We start from the raw sequence: 14749 nt of genomic DNA, 5'->3' as shown, positions 1-14749 counted from the left end.
TAGCCATGGCAATCAGAGAGGAAAAAGAAATAGAAGGAATCCAAATTGGAAAAGAAGTAAAACTGTCACTGCTTGCAGATGACATGATACTATACATAGAAAATCCTAAAGATGCCACCAGAAAACTACTAGAGCTAATCAATGAATTTGGTAAAGTTGGAGGATGTAAGATGAATACACAGAAATTTCTTGCATTCCTATACACTAACAATGAAAAATCAGAAAGAGAAATTAAGGAAACAGTCCCATTTACCACTGCAACAAAAAGAATAAAATACCTAGGAATAAACCTACCTAAGGAGGCAAAAGACCTGTACTCAGAAAACTATAAGATACTGATGAAAGAAATCAAAGATGACACAAACAGATGGAGAGATATACCATGTTCTTGGATTGGAAGAATCAATATTGTGTGGGACTTCCCAGGTGGTCCGGTGGATAAGACTCCACGCTCCCAATGCAGGGGGGCCAGGTTCGATCCCTGGTGAGGGAACTAGATCCCACATGCATGCTGCAACTAAGAGTTTGAATGCCACAACTATGGAGCCCTCCTGCCACAACTAAGGAGCCCACCTGCCACAGCTAAAGAGCCCACATGCTGCAACTAAGGAGCCCTGGAGACGCATTTTTTTTTTTGGCTGCGTTGGGTCTTTGTTGCTGTGCGTGGGCTTTCTCTAGTTGTGGCGAGTTGGGGCCTATTCTTCGTTGCAGTGCACAGGCTTCTCATTGTGGTGGCTTCTCTTGTGTGGAGCACAGGCTCTAGGCACACGGGCTTCAGTAGTTGTGGCACATGGGCTTAGATGCTCTGCGGCATGTGGGATCTTCCTGGACCAGGGCTTGAACCCGTGTCCCTTGCACTGGCAGGTGAATTCTCATCCACTGCGCCACCAGGGAAGTCCGGCATTCATGCACTTCTGAGAGTTAAGAGCTTTCATACTTTAGAGTCTCAATTTCATCAATTCCTGCTTGCAGAGAGCAGAACACCTCAGGTTCAGGAGGGTCAGGAAATTCCTTCTGGGTTAAATTTTATGTAACTCTTTATTTTAGAATGCAAATCTCATCCTAACAGGCTTACTGGGGCCACGTCACACAGAAGAAAAGTATGGTTTCCCAAAAATGGCCCTAGTGTCATCTGGGCTAGTTTAGTTTAGACACAAATACCCTTTGCCTTTGGCTAGAAACCCTCAGTATGGGAATACTTTACTCCAAGGGCTTTGCTGTTTTGTGAAAGTGGGTTTTAATATAGATAAAGTGACAATGGTAAACCCCGATACTGTGCCACATTCTGCATTGTTTATCTTAGTTTCCCTTTTCTCATTTAGAGGAATCCTGGGGAGCAACTTACCAAAGGATCCCTCAGAGCCCCATCGATGCTTATTATTTCAGTAATCAAATTTTTTGACTTCCCCCAATGGAAAGGCAGTCTGGACTAAGAGGTGGAGGTCTCTTAAACGATGGGTTCAGCAGGGGGCATTGCTTTTTTCAGTGCCCCACTCGTTTACAGCAAAGGCAGACACTTCAGGGCACAGCATTCCTGAGTGAAGAATCTCTAGGTTCTAGCTTGAAATGTGTTTGTGGAGGTCCCCTTGGCCCTTGGAACTATTGTAACTTCAGGGCCGTAAATTGGTTGGCTTTTTGGATTTCAGCTCGCTCCAAGGTTTTTTCAAAATGCTTAGCTAGGGCTATTAATCCAGCAAGAAAGTGGCTTCCCAGCACAGCTTGTGTCTCTTTATTAGGCTACTTAGTTCAGCCAGAGCTTGCTAATGAATAAGGAAATGAAGGTGTTTTCTGAGTTCGTTTAATAAAGAAAGCCCGGAATTTCACAAACAGGGTTTCCAATTTTGTCTTATGATCTGAGACTGCTTTATTCTTTTTGTGTTGTTTGCAAGATTGACTGATAGACCAGTCAGTCTTTTGAGGAAATACCTTATCAGTACTTTCAAGTAGGCACTTCCCTGGTGGCTCAGTGGTTAAGAATCCGCCTGCCAATGCAGTGGACACAGGTTCGAGCCCTGGTCCGGAAAGATCCCACATGCCGTGGAGCAACTAAGCCTGTGTGCCACAACTACTGAGCCTGCACGCCTAGAGCCCATGCTCTGCAGTGTGAGACGCCACCGCAATGAGAAGCCTGCGCACCTCAACAGAGTAGCCCCCGCTGTCGCCACAACTAGAGAAAGCCTGCGCACAGCAGCAAAGAGCCAACGCAGCCATAAATAAATTAATTAATTAAAAAAATTTTTTTCATGTAGGTCTTGGGCTATTTTTCTAGAGCCTTTTGGGCCATCCCTGGCAGAGCAGTTCACATGTGGGTCTTTAATATCACTCTTGGGGGCTTCCCACTGGGCTTCAGTCATTTATTTGGGGGCATTGCTAGGTCCTAATGTCATATGAATAAACTGGCAGCGATCTGGGAGCCCATATCGTAGGCTGCAATTAGAATTCTAAATTCCTCATAAAAATTTTGAGGATTCTCTTGAGGATTTGGAGAACCGTTTATGATGGCCCTAATTCAGCCTTTGACTATGAGAAAAGATGGTTACATTCAGTATTCAAGGCTCAGCAGAGGGCCTCACTTTAAAAGGCAATTGAGTGGGACTTCCCTGGTAGAGCAGCTGTGAAGACTCCACACTCCCAAGGCAGGGGGCCTGGGTTTGATCCCTGGTCAGGGAACTAGATCCCACATGCATGCCACAACTAAGAGTTCACATGCCTCAACTAAGGAGCCCATGAGCCACAACTAAGGAGCCCATGAGTCGCAACTAAGGAGCCCACCTGCTGCAACTAAGTAGCCCGCCTGCCTCAACAAAGACCCAGCACAACGAATAAATAAATAGATTTTTTAAATAAAATAAAAGGTGTAAAGGGATTGGTAGGTTCAGAAAATTTAGGGAGGGGAGGTTTAAGGGAAGGAGCAGTTGGAGTCAAGTTAGTCAGTGTGCACTTCTTAGATTTTTTTAGATTCACTGTCAATTTGTTGCTTAAACTTTTCATTTGTTTTTGTAAAGAATCTTTTAAAGAAGCAATTTTCGATTCATTGAGTTTCTAAGATGCTTCAGCATACCAGTAAAAAAAATGCACCCCATTGTTTTGGGGAGATTTGGGACCCTTTTTTTCTCTAGAGCACCTTGTAAAGATATGCTTGTCTAGGTTAAAAGTTCCCTACTGTGACCACTGCAATTTAAGGTTATCTTTGGTAAGTTTAACCCACTAGTTCAGAAAAACACAGATTTTGGGCCCATAATTTTATACATATAGTTAGCCAGGGTCCCAGACAGAGAAGTCCCAGATTTTTTGGACTCAGGGAACCAATTTTTCTCTTTTTTTCCCCCTTATTACCTAAGGCCTCACACTGGACCTGTCACAGGAAGGGAGACCCCTTCCAGGGCCCAAAGTGGGCTCTTGTCTAACACTTGGAAATGAATTGTCCAAGGAGACACACGTGCTGACAAAGCAGGAGACTTTATTGGGAAGGGGTACCCGGGTGGAGAGCAGGAGGGTTAGGGAATCCAGGAGGACTGCTTTGCCACGTGGCTTGCAGTCTCGGGTTTTATGGGAATGGGGTTAGTTTCCGGGTTGTCTCTGGCCAATCATTCTGACTCAGGGTCCTTCCTGGTGGTACGTGCATCACTCAGCCAAGATGGATTCCAGTGAGAAGGATTCTGGGAGGTTGGAAGGAGAAATGGACTGGCATCTCCTCGCTCATTTTGACCTTTCCTGAATTCTTCCAGTTGGTGGTAGCTTGTTAGTTCTGTGTTCCTTACCAGGACCTCCTGTTTAAAATAACTCATGTAAGTGGTTACTATGTTGCCTGGTCAGGGCGGGCAGTTTCAGTCAGTATTTCCCCTAACAGACCCAGTCCAGCTTAAGTCAGACCTAATGTGACCCTGGACCCAGTCCAGTTTCTTTTCTTTTTTTTTTTTTTAACATCTTTATTGGGGTATAATTGCTTTACAATGGTGTGTTAGTTTCTGCCTTATAACAAAGTGAATCAGTTATACATATACATATGTTCCCATCCCAGTCCAGTTTCTTTTAAGTCAGCTGGCCCCCAGACCCAGTCCAGAGAAAGAAATACTTGAATAAATTCAGGGAGCTCTTTCAAACACAAAACCTGCAAACCTCAGACATGAAAGGAACTTACCCATCTTTCAGATGTAGCAAGAAAGCAGTGAGCTCAATGGGCTCAGCGGGTACCTCTGCCTGGTTGCTTGTTGCTTCTGAGGGCCGTTTGGCATCTCCTTTGGATCCCACTTCTGACACCAGAACAGTTAAAAGATAAACCGAGGCATACTAAATTTTTAGGGAATTTATTTGAGCAAAAATCAATTCAAATAAAGCAGTGCCAAACTGGATGTGGTTAGAAGTGCTCTGTTGATGGGAGCTGAAGAAAACTTTTATATGGAAAAACTGGAAGCAAAGTAAGGAAAGTATTGATTGGCTATAGCTTAAATCCTAGTTGGCTCTTTGTGGTTGTTAGTCTTTAGGTTTTGCTTTCATAACCTTGAGATATTCGCAGGCTTAGATTTTGGTTTGCTTCCATAGGTGATGTAGCATTAGAGCCCCCTCAGGCTAATGGCCTCCTTGCTTAATTAATTTCACACCATCATCTCTCCTGCACCACTGCATCAGCCTCCTCCTCTATCTCCCTGCCCCAGTCTTGTCCCCTGCAATCCATTCTACACACAGCACTAGAATGATCTTTCTAAAGCAAATCTGGTGCAGTACCTCCCTTGCTTGAAGCCCTCTGGCTTCTCATTGCCCTCAGAATCAGAATCCATTCCTTCACAGCCCAGCTTACCCCTTATCCTCATCTCTAACTACTAGCACTCCAGGACGCCTCAAGGAGGAGGCTGTACACATACAGCACCTGGAATGCATTTCTCCCTCTGCTCCTGGTTCAATTGTCCTCATACTTTAGGTTTCCTGTAGGCATTTCAAGGACCTATGGTGGTCTGCTGCAAAACCCAGTCAGGAAAACACAAGAATGTAATTACCTTCTTATTTGTACGTCAGAATAATGTACTGAAATGTTAATTTGTCTTCTGTTCTCACTGCAGTGGAAGAATTAGCAGGTCATTGATTTGAAAGCCTGGGTTCACAGAAGCAAAGCAGCTGGATTGTTCCAGAGGGGAAGGATCTCAGCAATTGAAGGTAATCCTGGCAGGATTCCAGGGGAGGCAGGGAAGAGATACCTGTGGACATCTCCTAGGTCTTGAGAGCAATGGAGAGGGTCTCTGTGGACAGGAAAAGGCTCACCTGAGAAAGCCAGGGTAAAGGAAAGATCTGAAGGCAGAGCAGGAGTGCGTCAGGGGAGTGGAGGTGGGGAAGATCATTCTAGGTATTCCAGCACGTGCAAAGGTCCTGTGGTGGAAGGAAACAGACTCATATAAAGAGGAAAGTGGCATGGATGAGATATGGCTTGAGGCAGGGCCAAGTTAAGGATTTTGGTCTTTTTTCTAAGAGTAAGAGGAGGTGACCGAAGGGTGTTTAAACATTGTGGGGGATGTTGACATTATCAGATTTATATTTTGAAAAGATAACTGTGGAAAGGTATTGCAGGGGAACAAAGAGTAGAGGCTTTGTTGGAGATGGATAGAAAGCCTTTGAACTGGACCAGGAGAGAAAAGAGGAGCTGCTAGGAATACGACAGTGGACGTGGAAATGTAGAATGCAGGCAGATTCCAGAGTCACTGAGGAAGTTCAACAGAAACGGGGGAGGGACAGGGGGAGGAGAGGGAGGCTCCAGTGATGACGGTGAAGTTTTGATTTGCGTGGAAGGAAAGGTGATGGTGTTAATTATTGAGCTGTGGGACGCTGGGAGAAAAGCAGGCTGAGGGGAGGGAGCAGATGAGCCGGGGAGCATATGGCTACAAGTACCAGAAGGCCTAGGCTAAGCTATAAGAGGCTGTTTATTGTCTACAGATGAAGCCCGGAGGTTGGAGTTTCCAGAGTTTTCTCAGACTCTTTCCACTCTTCAGCCCCGTCATTTTTTGCATGCTGGCTTTTTACTCCTGTGTCTGTTGTCTCATGACAGACATAGCTCCACATATCATGTACTCACACCAGCATTCCAAATAAAAAGTAGGGAGCAGGGGCACAAGGTTCTTCCCTTCAGGGGCTCTGTCTTCTTATCTGGGAAGCAAAATCCTCTCCAGAAACTCCCCAGCAAATTTCCCCTTGCCTCTCATGGGCCAGGACTGGCTGCATGACCATACCTGGACACAGAGGAAGCTTGGAAGATTTGTATCAGCGACAAAGATTCTTCCTTGGCCAACTCCAGTCAGGCTACTTTGAACTCTGTTCTCATCTATGCCCTGACTTCTGGGCTTCTACATTCAGCTCTGTATCATTCAGCTTTAGCAAGACTCTGTTAGGTCGGTTTAGCCACAATCCCACCCTCACCCCTGAGGTTTCCATTTAGTAAATTTCCATCCACTGGCCCCCACCCTGCTCCTTGGCTATAAATCCCCACTTTTCCTTATTGCGTTTGAAGTCGATCCAGATCTCCCTCCCTGAATACAAACCCTCATTGTAGTAGCCCCTTGAATATAGTCTACCTGATCATCGTCAACAATTGTCATGAATAATTTTCTCTTTAACACCAGTCATTTGGCAAAAAAGAAAAGGATTATCATTGGTAGTTTAGAGTAATCATAATGTATCCCCCGGGGCTGAGGGCAGAGCCTATATTCCTAAAACCAAGGGAGTGCTATCCCCAAATGGGGATCTCCCAGCAGGGATAAAGGAGATGGGGAAGGGCTAATGGGTTGCAATGAACTGGCTGTGCACAGAGAGTATCAAGGTCAACTGTCATTTGTGCAGTCCACATCCGTGCTTCTTTCTGGAAACAGCACCTCCATTTTTCCTTTTGCACTTGTGCTTCTCACACTTAAACCAAGTGGTTTGGGTGTGGCTGATCTCATCCCCCACACTGTGGGACTGGTGTATGACCCAGCTAATGTTGCCAGATAAAGTACAGGATGCCTACTTGGGACATATGGATCTTCACATTTTATTCATTATTTATCTGAAATTCAAATGTAACTGAATGTCTCATATTTTTATTCATTAAATCTGGCAACTCCAGATCCAGGCCTACCAATAGGACACAGACATTGGTTTGGAAAAGGCCATGAGTCCTAAGCCAGGCAGATGAGAACCCCCTTCAAACATTCGATGGAGCGCTCAGGAAAGAGGCTTTCTTATTTCACTGGGTTGCAAATCTAGCAGAACATAACTTCAGCTGCAGGAGTCAGCCTAAGACCTAGACCTGGCTCATCCAAAGATTCCTCCTCCAAATTACAATGATTGGTTCATAGCAAGGCACAAAACCCAAGCAAAGTCAGCAAGACTCAAGCCTGGAGCTGATGATGGAATTATTGGTAAAACAGAATCTCTGTCTGTCTGCTGGAGTCACTGAGCTGGAAGCATGTAAGCCTGTTGGTGCTGGTGACGATCTCACCCTAATGTGAGGAGGGTAAGCCTAGAAGTTAAGTCAGCAGAGGGAATTCCCTGCCAGTCCCGTGGTTAGGACTCCACGCTTTCACTGCCGAGGGCCTGGGTTTAATCCCTGGCGGGGGAACCAAGATCCCACAAAGTAAGTCGGCAGAGAAAAAAGCAGAAGCAAGAGATGGAAAAACGGATACCGTGTCTTGTCAATATCATTGAGCCTCTAATATCAATCAGCCAGGCCTGAAGTCATCCTACCCCTGGACTTTTCAGTTAACTAAGCCAATAATTTTGCTTTACGGCTTAAACCAGTTTGACTTGGAGTTCTGCCACTTGCCACCAAGGGAATACTGATTAGGGGAAGATCGCTGGTTCAGTTTTGGACATGTTGAGTTTGAGATGCCTCTGATGTCAAGTAGGCTGTTGCATGTGTGAATCTGAGCTAGAGGTTTAAATTATTCAGCCTCCTTTGTATAGTTGGTGATTGAATTTCCCACGCCTAGAACCCAGCCTGGCATAAGGTAGGCATTCGATGAATATTTGATGAATACGTGAATATAACAGTCTGATAAATTCTTAGTAGCCCTTCAGAACCAGAAGTGCTGATCAGTCCAGGTAGATGGGATAAATAAATGAATACAGCTGAAGAAAATATTAGTGAACTGGAAGACCAAATTGAATAACTTTCCCTGAAGGAAGATTCAAAAAAAATTAGAAAATATAAAAGAAATAATACGAGTTACAGAGTCTTAAAGCAGAAGTAAAAATATCCAGATAATAAGACTTCAGAAAGAGAAACAAAGTTGGAGAGGAGTAAATATTTGAAGAAATAATGAAAGTAAATTATACAGAATTTAAGAAAAGATCAAAAGACTTCTGTTTCCAACCAGGATATAGAGGTTTTCAGCAGACCAATGCTCCCACTGCAGAAGTTAGAAGAAAAACCAAAAAATTGCAAGAATCGTCTTTTTAAAGTCAGCAGAGAGCTATGACTGAATGAGATGAACTAAAATTCCAAAGAGAGAAGAGCCTTCATTCCTGAATAAGCTGAGGATCACTGGTCAAATATTTTTCTCTGGAGGCATCTGCCAATTCTGGACACAAAGGCTTAGCTCAGGCAAAGGAACATTACTGGGAGAAAGAGAAACCAGCAAAGATTTTGGTGGTCCTGAGGAGCTGGGGGCTCCTGGAAGCCCCTAAAAGCTGGAGGGAGCAAAATCTTCTGCAGTCGTGTGGTGTTTAGGAGCCAAAGTCCAATTACAGAAAGAGGGCCTGCCTGAAACAAAGGGGCCAGATTTTGAAGATATGTGGGGCGGGAGGTGGGAGAGTTAAACTCAAAACCTCCAAAAGACAGAATAAAACCTCCCACAGCCCACAGGCTGAGACAGAGAATGTCTAGGCTCTCATTCAAAAGCCCAGAAGGCTCATGCCTGAGAAATGAGGATGAAACAAAGGTAGATAGAGTATTCATAAAACTGGAACTTATCCCCAATCCAGCTCAATCCCTAACTTGACGTGATCAATTTCTCAGCGCAGGAGCCCAAAGAGTAAACGTAGAACATCCTCTGGTGAAAGATTAAAGTCATCTGGATAAAAGATAATGGTCCTTTGGGTGCAGCACCTAAGAAGCTTGCAAGTTGCTAGTCTGTCCTAACAGCAAATAAAAAGGTGAACAGGGCTTCCCTGGTGGCGCAGTGGTTGAGAGTCTGCCTGCCGATGCAGGGGACACGGGTTCGTGCCCCGGTCCGGGAAGATCCCACATGCCGCGGGGCGGCTGGGCCCGTGAGCCATGGCCGCTGAGCCTGCGCGTCCGGAGCCTGTGCTCCGCAACGGGAGAGGCCACAACAGTGAGAGACCCGCCTGCCGCAAAAAAAAAGGTGAACAAACTGAAAACTCAGCAACTCTTCTTGACGTGTGAGAGAAGTGAGGTCACAAGTGACAGAAGGTCACAGAGGGCCAGGGACCTGTGACAGTGAGATTCACGGAAGTGAGGGCAGCAAACTGCCACGCTTCAAACTGGAGAGACAGACAGGCAAATATGGAGAATCAGATCTACCCAAGCAGAAACCCACAAGCTGAAACGTCCATGGGCACCAGTGCTGGGTAGGGAAACCTGAATTATAGTTGATGAATTTCTTGCAGCTTAGAGTGGACACTCGGAGTTAAAATCTCTAGGGGGACCCTGTCATAGGAGGATCCACTTATGGGAGATTTACCTGCAAGGGCTCTACCTGGTTCTCACAGTGAATATCAGAGAAAAAGCCCTCATGCTCTGGCAAGGGGAGGGGAAAAGGAACCATTCTGAAATATGCCAAATATTCTGTTCTTAACAAGGTTTGCCTTCAGGAGAAAATGTTGAACCAGGGCCTAACCTGCTGGGGTTTTATCAGAACCTAATTGACCTTGAGGAAGGGAAGTACCCAACTCCAGACAATTCTAGCCATCCTGTCCCACCCTAGAGGGGTAAAACAACGAAGAAACACATGTGAAGTTCACAGTCCAGAGGCACAGGCTCACTAAAAGAGTGAGACCTAATCATGGGACTGTAGAATGCTTCCCCCCACACACACTTTATCACCACATTACTAAAGGCTGATTTACAGCAGTTCCTTGTACCTAGTACATTATGCCTGGCTATCAAGAAAAAATGACAAGACATGCTAAAAGGAAAAAACAAAACCAAAACAAACAAAAAAACCCCACTACAGTTTGAAGAGACAGAGCAAGCATCAGAACCACTTGGCAGGGATGTTGGAAAGATCAGACCAGGAATTTGAAACAACTATGATTAATATGCTAATATGATGTCCAAAAGGGCTCTAAAGGATAGTAGACAGCATGCAAGAACAGATGGGCAGGGCTTCCCTGGTGGCGCTCAAAAAAAAAAAAAAAAAGTAAGCGGATTGAGAAAGATATTCCATGTTAACACTAATTAAAAGAAAGTAGTAGTAGCTATATTAATTTTAGACAAAGCAGGGATAAAGGAGGGGCATTACATAATGATAACATAATACTGTCCATTAACAACATTTCAATTTTTAAAAATTAACACAAAACGAATCAAAGATAAGTGTAAGACCTAAAACTATAAAACTCTTAGAGGAAATATAGGGCAAAATTTTCATGACATGGCATTTGGCAGTGATTTCTTGGATATATCCAAAGTCACAGGCAACAAAAGAAAAAAAAAGACAAATTGGACTTTACAAAAATTAAACATTTTGTGCACCAAAAGCCAATATCAACAGAGTAAAAAGGCAACCCACAGAATGGGAGAAAACATTTGCACATCATATATCTGATAAGGGATTAATATTCAGACTATATAGAGAACTCCTAAATCTCAACAACAACAAAAACTAAACAACCCAATTCAAAAATGGGCAAAGGGGGCTTCCCTGGTGGCGTGGTGGTTGAGAGTCCGCCTGCCGATGCAGGGGACACGGGTTCGTGCCCCGGTCCGGGAAGATCCCACGTGCCGCGGAGTGGCTGGGCCCGTGAGCCATGGCCGCTGAGCCTGCGCGTCCGGAGCCTGTGCTCCGCGACGGGAGAGGCCACAGCAGTGAGAGGCCCGCGTACCGCAAAAAAAAAAAAAAAAAAAAAAGGGGCAAAGGACTTGAATAGACATTTCTCCAAAAAAGACATACAAATGGCCAAAAAACACATGAAAAAAATGTTCATTGTCATTGGTAAGTAGGTAAATGCAAATCAAAACCACAATAAGATACCACTTCACATCCACTAGAATGACTATAATCATAAATACAGAAAACAGCCAAGTGTTGGCTGGGATGCAAAGAAATTAAAACCGTTCTGCATTGCTGGTGGGGATATAAAATGGTGCAGCCACTGTGGAAAACACTTTGGCAATTCCTCAGTAAGTTAAACACAGAAGTACCATATCGTTCCACTCCTAGGCATATACTCAAAAGTGAAAACAGGTGTTCAAACGAAAACTCGTACATGAATGTTCATAGCAGTATTATCCACAATAGCCAAAAGGTGGAAACAACCCAAATGTCCATCGCTGATGAATGGGTAAATAAAATGTGGTATATCCATACAGTGGAATATTATTCAGCCTCAAAAAGAAATGAAGTACTGATACAAGTTGCAACATAGATGAACCTTGAAAACATTATGCTAAGAAGCCAGATACGAAAGGCCACATACTGTCTAATGATTCTATTTATTTGAAATATTCAGAATAGGCAAATGCAGAAAATAGAGCAGGGATGGCCAGAGGCTGGGGCAAGGAGAATTGGGATTTCCTTTTGGAGTGATGAAAATATTCTGCAACTAGATAGTGGTAATGGTTTCATACATGGTGAACATACCAAATACCACCGAGTTATACACTTTAAAGTGGTTAGAAGGTCCCTGCTGGAGTGCCCCTGTGCCCCTGAACCAGCTTCTGGGAGCTTGGCAGACACAGATGAGAGACACCATGAGAGCTTCATGGTTGTGCTTCTGGGGGCTTGTTCCCAAGAGAGCAGAGCCCCTGAGGAAGAGGAGGAGAAGCAGGAGAAAGAGGAAGAGGAGGAAGGAGGAGGAGGAGCAAAAGAAGGAGAAGAAAAATCCAAACAAAAGGCCAAGCTGCCAAGGACCGCTTGAAGAAAAGGATGCCATGACAGCCGCGAGCTAATTCCCCTTAAGGGTTTTATCACGCCTGTGAAGTTCCCAGGGAAAGTGAGACACCGGCCTGCGGTGCAGCTCCCCTTGGAGGAGAGCGAGCAGAGAGCTCTGCTTCTGAAGAAGTGGTCGCTCTACAACATGGAGTTGGAGAAGGACGCCGTCAGGTCCATGCTTGAGGCCCGGCAGGGAATCTGCAGGAGCTGCGGCTCACATCCCCGGAACGCCACGAGGCAGCCACCGAGCGGGACCCCAGTCTATTCCCCTTTGAGAGACAGGGGCTAGAGTACACGCCGCCGATCTCCAACTACCAGCCCCCGGAAGGCAGGTACCACGACATCACCAAGGTGTACGCACAGGTGGAGTTCAAGAGTTAGAGCTGTCGGCAGCTGTCCACAGAACACACTGGCCCTGAGAGCCGGAATGACCAGGGCTCAATGCTTGACTTGGGCCACTTGGACATCTCAGAACACATTGATCTATTATAGAGGGAGTCATTCTGATAGCACAAGAGGAGCAAGAAATGTCTAGTACACTGGAAGCGTGGAAGATGCATGCCGTTTTTGTTGTTTTTTTAACGGAGGTGTAGTTGATGTACCGCGTGGCGTGGGTTGCAGGTGTATGGCGGTTCACAATTTTCAGAGGTCGTGCGCCATTTATAGTTATTGTAGAATATTGGCCGCGTTCCCTGTCTTGTACGGTATATCCTGTGGCTTTCTTTTTCTCTTTTTTCTTCTTTTGGCCGCACCACGTGAGTTGTGGGGGGTCTTAGGTCCCCGTCCAGGAATTGAACCCGAGCCCTCGGTAGTGAAAGAGCTACATCCTAACTACTGGACTGCCAGGGAATTCCCTTCATCTATTTTTTTAAATTGAAGTACAGTTGATTTACAATGTTGTCTTAGTTTCTGGTGTACAGCAAAGTGATTCAGCTGTATACGTATATTATATACACACACACACATATATACATATTCTTTTTCAGATTCTTTTCCATTATAGTTTATTACAAGATATTGAATATAGTTCCCTGTGCTATACAGTGGAACCTTGTTTTCTAATCTATTTTATATATCGTAGTGTGTATCTGCTAATCCCAAACTCCTAATTTACCCTCCCGTCCCCTTTCCGCTTTAGTAACCAAGACATGAAAGCAACCTAAGTGTCCACCCTCCTAATTTACCCTCCCGTCCCCTTTCCGCTTTAGTAACCAAGACATGAAAGCAGCCTAAGTGTCCACCGACAGATGAATGGATAAAGAAAATGTGAGATAGGTATATATATATAGATATATAGATAATGGAATATTACTCAGCCATAAAAAAGAATGAAATAGTGTCATTTGCAGCCACATGGATGGACCTGAAGATTATCATGCTAAGTGAAGTAAGTCTGACAAAGACAAATATCATATATCACTTATATGTGGAATCTAAAGAAATGATACCAATGAACTTATTTATAAAACAGAAACAGACTCACAAACATAGAAAACAAACCTTGTAGCTTATTTTATACATAATGGTTTGTACCTCTTGATCCCCTGCCTCTGTGTTGTCCTTCCCCACTTCCCTCTCCCCACTGGTAGCCATGGGTTTGTTCTCTATATCTGTGAGTCTGTTTCTTTTTTGTTGTGTTCACCAGTTTGTTTGTTTTAGATTCCACATATGGGTGATATCATACAGTAAAAACAAACAAACAAAAACAAATAAATAAAATAAATTGGTTAAAATGGTGAATTTGATGTTTTGTGTATTTTAGCACAATTTTTTTTTTAAGTCAAGAGAAGGTACTAAGTTTAGATAATTCAGCTTCTCAACTAAGGCAGATTGATGCATTGGCTTCTCTGTGAATCTCACTTTCTCTTCATGGTTTCAAGATGGCTGCCACAGCTTTAAGCTTCTCATCTTCCCATGATAATATCCAAAGAATGTAGGCAGAGGCTTCTCCTTGATGTCCTCACTTATTTTCTCAGGGAGGAAAATATTTCCCAGGAGCCCTCCAGCAGCCTGCCCCTTAGATTCTCATTGGCTAGAGCCAGGTCACATGCAGACCCACAAACCAATCACTATAATAGGAATGGGATTCCAGGCCTTGGGTTAAACCAATTATGATTCATCCCGAGGCTGAGTGAGGGGCTCTCCTTCTCTTACCATCTAAAGAAATTTGGACTCTGTTAGCAAGGAAGAAGAGGAACACAGCTGGGACTTGCCTGGTGCCGCAGTGGTTGAGAATCCGCCTGCAACTGCAGAGGACGCAGGTTCGAGCCCTGCGTCGGGAAGATCCCACATGCCCTGAAGCAACTAAGCCCGTGCGCCACAACTACTGAGCCTGCGCTCTAGAGCCCGCGAGCCACAACTACTGAAGCCCACACGCCTAGAGCCCGAGGTCTGAAACAAGAGAAGCCACCACAATGAGAAGCCTGTGCACCGCAACGAAGAGTAGCCCCCGCTCTCCACAACTAGAGAAAGCCCGTGCGCAGCAACGAAGACCCAACAATGAAGACCCAATGCAGCCAAAAAAATTAATTAATTTTTAAAAAAGAGGAACACAGCTATTTGTTAGGCGATGGTGTATGCCACATCCTCCTCTTAAAATAATATCATCTCAAATATCCTTTGGAAATACCCATACATCACTCTCAAAAAAGTCGTTCATTTGGGGTGATCCC

General features: G+C 44.6%; 1 pseudogene; it reads left to right on the top strand.

The window, feature by feature from the left end:
- The first annotated feature begins 9487 nt into the window (after positions 1–9487).
- On the top strand, positions 9488–12458 carry LOC112401990 (39S ribosomal protein L40, mitochondrial pseudogene; annotated as a pseudogene).
- Positions 12459–14749: the final 2291 nt, after the last annotated feature.

This window comes from Neophocaena asiaeorientalis, unplaced genomic scaffold, assembly GCF_003031525.2.
Source record: "Neophocaena asiaeorientalis asiaeorientalis breed wild unplaced genomic scaffold, Neophocaena_asiaeorientalis_V1.1 scaffold43, whole genome shotgun sequence".
NCBI classification, from domain to species: domain Eukaryota; kingdom Metazoa; phylum Chordata; class Mammalia; order Artiodactyla; family Phocoenidae; genus Neophocaena; species Neophocaena asiaeorientalis.
This window is presented reverse-complemented; position numbering and strand designations above follow the sequence as displayed.